This window comes from Bactrocera latifrons, unplaced genomic scaffold, assembly GCF_001853355.1.
Source record: "Bactrocera latifrons isolate USDA-ARS-PBARC rearing strain unplaced genomic scaffold, ASM185335v1 scaffold_169, whole genome shotgun sequence".
NCBI lineage: Eukaryota > Metazoa > Arthropoda > Insecta > Diptera > Tephritidae > Bactrocera > Bactrocera latifrons.
In genome coordinates this window covers 581,449-588,149 of record NW_017535174.1, presented here as the reverse complement: position 1 = coordinate 588,149, position 6,701 = coordinate 581,449, and the positions used below count along the sequence as shown (strand labels likewise).

The following is a 6,701-nucleotide window of genomic DNA, read 5'->3' as shown; positions in this document are numbered from 1 at the left end:
AAATATTCTTCTGAATACAGTCAAGGTTACTTAGCAATCAATAATTGATGCAGCATATTCGTCTAAAAAGGTCACTATGAATAGTAAAACCCTTTCTAAGTACAATGTTAAGTACATAAATTGCTTTCTAGAGTTTTGAAAAAAATATTAGCCGGCCGAAAATGACGTCTTCAAATAAATATTCGAAATTTTATTCTATTTTCTTTGTATTATTTATACAACACTTTTATCTTGCCAAAACTTTGTTTATTGCTGTAAAATTAAATATGTATGATTATAGTAAATACAAAAAAAGTGTGTGCTTAGCGAGCGATATTTGTCATTGTGGCGCCGTGGCTTAGTTGGTTAAAGCGCCTGTCTAGTAAACAGGAGATCGTGAGTTCGAATCTCGCCGGGGCCTAATGCTTAACAACGTTTAACAAGTGAAAGCAATTTAATTTTTTTATTATCTAGTTAATATTAACTTTGGCATTCATAAAGGTGGTAAAACTGAAATTTCTATATGTTTACGTCAGTCCACCGTATTTACACCAACTAACACAAATCCACTCACCGTCCCCAAACGTTGGCAAAACTATTATAAATACAGCGCTAATAGATAAGCAAATACCATAAAAGTTGCTTTAAATTTTGCTGCGAAATATTCTTTGGGTAATGAGTAAAACGCTAAAATTATATTTCACATTATGCGGTTGCTGATTAAGACGTTGTTTTCCAGAGCATTTCCCATGAAAATTTACTCGACCGCTCCAAAATACGCACAAGGCTACAACAATTTTACCATTATTATGACCACATTGTATAACTGTTTAACTACTTTTATGTTTTCACTTTATCGCCGTAGTCTTTGCACGCACATTAAACTTTTATCTCCCTGGACATAAATGAGTGAGCTCGCCTAAGAACCGAATAACAAAAATGTCAACTCTTTAACAATAACAACAACAACAAATACTAAGAAAATTTTGCGCCACATTCATCGTCGCATTTCCTTCAATTTTCTCAGCGGAGTTTTGTTTGGCAGTTTAATGAATACTGATTACAAAAGAGCGCTTTCATTTAGTTCATAATGAGTTCATGAATTTATGCTTGAAATTGTAAAACTGTCGACCAAGCTGATGTTCAAGGTCCAAAGATGAATTATAGAGCACAGGATTTAAAGTAAGCCTTCCAGTGACATGTCAAAGCATACAGCTGTAATTAAACTGTCATTGTCCCAAATGAGACTTTATAATTTTCAATTAATTTTATTTGTATGTATACACGAGGTGAATAATTATTTTGGATAGAAAATTATGGAATACTTTGGGAACTGTTTATAGTAGAAGAATGCAAGTTGTTTTAAAAATATGCTCTTACAGATAAGTACTTTACGAGGCGCACTTGTGATAGTCAGTACACACAAAGTTCATTAAACAGCGTCAAATAGTCATTACTATTTCTGACATCGTAGAAATTTAATGTAATCGACAAATTTATAGAATTTGCTTATTCGATTAATTTCCCTTCACGATTCAATTAACTTACGATTTCTTCGTCAATTTAAAATTTAACCAGAGGACCAAATTTTCATGCTATCAATTCAGACATTATAAATATTCAATATTTTTTAGCTTAAGTAAAATAAAAATTAAAAAAAACATTCCATAAAACTCACAGTGTGAATAGTCCCCCTCGTAGTGTAGCTTAGAAGTGTCTGTCATTTTTGGCAATTTGCTGGTTTTCGTATAGCACATTAACTTTGGCAACTTGTTACTTGGCCTTTATGCGCTTCTTTCATGCCAGAGTGATTGACATCTTATCGATACAATATTGCTCAACAAGTTGGCTTAATTTCTAAACTTTTGAAGTATTTAAAGGTTGACATAAACTTGTAGCAGTTATAGCTTTATATTGCAACAGTTGACACTAAAATTAGAAAACGTGTCTTTAGGAGAGTTAAGTTTTAAAGTAGTACAAATGGACAAATATTTCATGGAGAAGGTATAATCTTCAAAAAGTACGTTAACAAATTCCTTCCAAATGGACCAGAACACTCCAGCTCTGAAAGTAATCGACGTAGTACCCGCCGTCGGAAGCAGAGGAAGAGGAAGACCTACACTCCGTTGGAAAAACCAAAAACAGAAGCACCTGCCTACACTTGGAATCTCCAATTGGCGCCCAAAAACGAACAGAAAGAACAATTGGCGCGCTGTTTCAAACTCGGCTATAACCGCGTAAGCGTTGTCTATGCCAATAACGAAGAAGAAGAATATACTCACAGTACATTAACAAAATAGTTTCATCTAATTAACTGCGTAGAAATCAAGTCAAATTGATGTCTAACTTATTCGCTTTGACTTTAAGTCTTAATGAAACTTTGTTCTAACTTTTATCCTTTAATATTAAATCAATATTTTTTACTCAAGTTAATTCACATTTATTCGAGCTGTACACTGCACAACCATTCATAACGACCATTACTCATTCTGACAACCACAAAAAACAATACGACTAAGAGCGGCAAAGCAACAAAAGCAATGTTGCTCCAGTGTGTTTATGTGCAGGGGACTTGACCAATCTTAACGGTGAATTCAATCAATTTTAGCTCGCACAGCACCTGACACAGCTGTCATAGTCAACTGACTAAGAAAAAAACAAAATGGCCAGCTCAGCATATAATCGCATGCGTTGGAGCGTCGTCGCTGAAACAATGTCCGGACACAGAGGCATGGGCGATGGGCGATGAGCGAACTAGTATGTGCCAAGGCACAACAGTCAAACGCTTGATTACCTATGCTCAGTCATCCAGCTGGCTGCGTAATAATTTCATTTTCATATTTTTTAATGCTTTGTTCTTTATACATATTTCTACGGAGTGAAGAAGACGGAGGACAGTGACTTGAAAGAGGAAATCTTTATATTCGCTTAAAATTGTATTTTCTTTCTGAAGGAATATTGCGTAACGTGCTTTACATTCGAGGAAGTGGTAATCAGATTATTTACATACTATAAGTGTGGATCATTATGGTATATTATTTCATGCAGGTGCATGAAATGGCATACCCCGAACTTTACCTGACCGTTTAACCTCTTTGTACGAAAGTGATATGCGTCTTGGTAAATCCACTCTTCCACAGAAAAAGTACTCGTCGGACAAGCTTTTTAATACTACACGGAGATTAATATCTGCCAGCTGACGAATGGCAAACAAAAACGTTGCCCATTTGTATGGACTCCTGTAGTCGTAACCTTACCTCGGTTGCAGTTAATTATAAACCCGGTGGAATGTAAACTTGCATACATAAAAGCCGGTATCCATAAAAACATTTTACAGGGCGAGAAAGGCGAAGAATTGCACCGAAAACAATAACAACTATTGAGACAAGAAAGTTACAACACAAGACACCGCTCAAAAATGCATGCTGAATGCATGTACGAGTAATTTTTCAACTATTTAAGCGCCAGCCGTTTCATACACCCGAATGTGATATAAGCAACGCCCGGAAGTGGAATTGCTTACATAAAAGATATGAGCAACAGCGAAAATTAAAGATTAAGCTTCGCTACATGAATTGAAATGTTGAATGGGAAATGCCCTGTGAAGCGCTTACGTTCGCGGTTATGATATTCTTCGACGAACGAAAGTGCCGCACAAAAGTGTACTTAACAAAAGCTCCCTTTAGCACCATGTCCGTTCCACAGTGTAGTTCAGCACGACCCATAAACAAGCACTCACAAGAAAATATCAGAACAGGCCATATCAATGTTGCAATACTTAAAAACTGGGTCATTTGTTTGTATGTAAGGATGTAGTGTGCGCCAAAAGATTGAACTCTCTGAATACGTACACTGTATGCTTCAAAATTTTCTGAGTAAGAATTTAGCACGAGATTTTCTAGTTTTTTTTTTTTAGTATTTTTAATCAAATTCAGACCTCGTGTTATTTGGTCACTTATGTAATCGTTCTGCATGGGCATGGCTTTGTCTTTGGCTTATGACCATCTTCAGAGAATTTGTCTCCATTCAATAGCCTCAATTATCATTCAATCCGTGGGTCCGCCCGACCACTTTTTGTTTTTTGTTCTTTCTTAATTAGTCTCTTGTTTTGTAAATTCCTCAAAACCGGCTCAAGGAGATACTGAGGCTAACTAATAATTATATTGAGAGAAGAATTGGTCGGGCTAAAAAAATATATAGAAATATTGTCGCTCATTTCAAAGTAACTACTTATGTAGTATAAATTTGTTGGTATATATACTTTTGACGGATACTGTATAAGTAGAACTAAAAGTGTATAGAAGTATATATTGAATAAAAGTATTTACTGTCCATTTTAATATTGAATTTCTCTCTAAACAAGTGCACAAAGTATAAAAAATATAAAAAAAAATAACTCGCCCGCAGCCACTTGAAAGAGTCCAGAATGGCAGTTTTTTACTGCTTCAGAATTTTTTCGATAAGCTTCGCAGCAGACAGCTCGGAGACGACGAGAAAATCAAATTCTGTGGACGACCGCACTTTAATGTACAATTTTTCAATGATGTTGACTCAATATTGTTTCATTAAATTAAAAGCAATATTTTGAGTTTCACGCACATGTTGTTATTATTATTATTTTTTCATCCATTTTTTCACCTTTTGGCCAACGCAATCGTTTGACTTATTACGACTTTGTGGGCTTCAGTGAGCTGATGAAACGAATGAAACTGAAATATATGTATATTATAAAAATTAGTATAGAAGAAGAAATTAGTAAATTATATGTTTAACTAGGAAATTGGATTGTCTGCTTCTCAAGCTATTGCAAATATTATATTTTCGCAATGTCATAGCGCAATAACACCCAACTAGAGGCGCATTCACATACAACTCTACTTGCTTTGCATGACAGTTTATACTGAAACAACGAAGCGAAGAAAATAAAGGAGGGTATGCCATTATGAACACTTTGCTTTTAATGTCACAGTCTAATAAAAATGGCGTTCTTTATTCGTTAAAAAATTGTCTGGTGTCTGCTTTTTAAATACAATGGAATATATAGAAGTTTACATGCTTTCTATGAAAGACATTTTTCTAGCTCCTGAAAAGCCTGATAGGAACCCGAGTTTTGAAATACATTTCTAAGCGCTGCTGATCTTAATATTTAAAATAAATATATAAAGGCGTACAGAGAAATCAAATTGTCTAGAACAATAACTGTCTAATCAGCTGCAATGTTTGACATTTGTCACTTGACAGCACATTTGACAGCTACCACTCCACCACTCTAAAAACAATTCCTATAATAAGGTATTTATCTTAGTAAAATGATTACAAATGTATGATAAATTCAAATATAATAGTATTTACCTTTTAAAGACTCCACTCTACTTGACTTTGTAAACTATTCGTTTTTTTTTTCCAACCTACTAAAATTCTGATTTATGGTTTTGCTTGTGTTGTGTGTGCTCAATTTTCTTTCATTTCAAAAACAAATCAATTAACATCATTTTCTAGGTGTCAAATTCAGAATAGTGAAAAGGCAAGAACTTTTAACAAACATACATATGTATTTATTTGCATAAATATGTAAATATTCCGCACTTTAAGCAACTTCGCCGCAAAATTTATTTCAATGTGACCATCGACACACCGACACATACACTGGCTTTGTGGAACCAAGCATGGGAACCGCATACGAAATGAAGAGTAGCTATGAAGGATGCTGAATAAATTACAAATTCGGACAAAGAAACCCTTGTGTGGATGATAAATCAAATGAAATTAAAATGAAATAGTGAAACAGCTGCTAACCTGTTTTGCTAATACCTCAGCCAACACATTTGCAGGAATATAAGTATATAGTATATCATAAATTCAACTCGAAAAATTTTTACTGCGCCTAAAAGTATATTTGATTTAGAATGTGATAGTGTACAAAACAAAATGTTGCAGCCAAATGCGTGAGAAATTTGAAGTAATCTTGGCATTTCATTTCTCAAAAAAAATCGTTTTGATGATCAACTAAAAGTCCCTATATATATTATGGAATCATACCAAAAGTCTGTCAAAAAACTAGGACCAGCCTAGAGAGAAGTAAGTTTATTGAATAATTCAACCGATATTTGCCATCCCAAACAGAAACCAAAACATTGGTCATTTTAACGAGAAAAGTGGACGAAAACATCGATAATTTATTATAACAACATCCATGGAGATTAGTCTAACAGTAGTTTTCACTTTCGATTTTCTCATCATCCCTAAATCCAAAAGCATTGTGACAGTCAATCGACTTAAGCTGAAAAATGAGAGCTAAAGTGCACATTTTACGGATACACGCTCTTACTGCTCTATAAGAGGGCATCTAAACCGGGGCCGAAGGTGTTTTTGACTTATAGCACCACTTCCAATGCAACTTAAAGCTTTCTGTTCAGATAAAGAAATCAGATCTTCATGCAAATTAAGGTATAGACGAACTATGAACATTTAAATGAAGACCTCTTGCTACAAACGAGCAATCTTCAAAAGTTAAGAGTGGCAGAATGTCTTTTGAAGCACATAATCTTCAAGAGCTTGCATATTTTTTGTCTTTATTAAAAGAATTGATAACTAGTGTCGCTGATAACCAGGCGTTTTTCAGCAAAACATCTCCCGTTCAACCAACTTTGCAACTAACGGCAATTTGTTGCTGAACTTTTCAGGCATTGCCCAATATCGACCTCGAACATATGAATGTAGGT

The 6,701-nt window shown here is 34.6% G+C and overlaps 1 non-coding gene across 1 annotated transcript; it reads left to right on the top strand.

Annotated features, from left to right (window-relative positions):
- Nucleotides 1-326: 326 nt before the first annotated feature.
- On the top strand, nt 327-400 carry Trnat-agu. Its single transcript has one exon. It is a non-coding gene; the product is annotated as a tRNA-Thr (tRNA).
- Nucleotides 401-6,701: the final 6,301 nt, after the last annotated feature.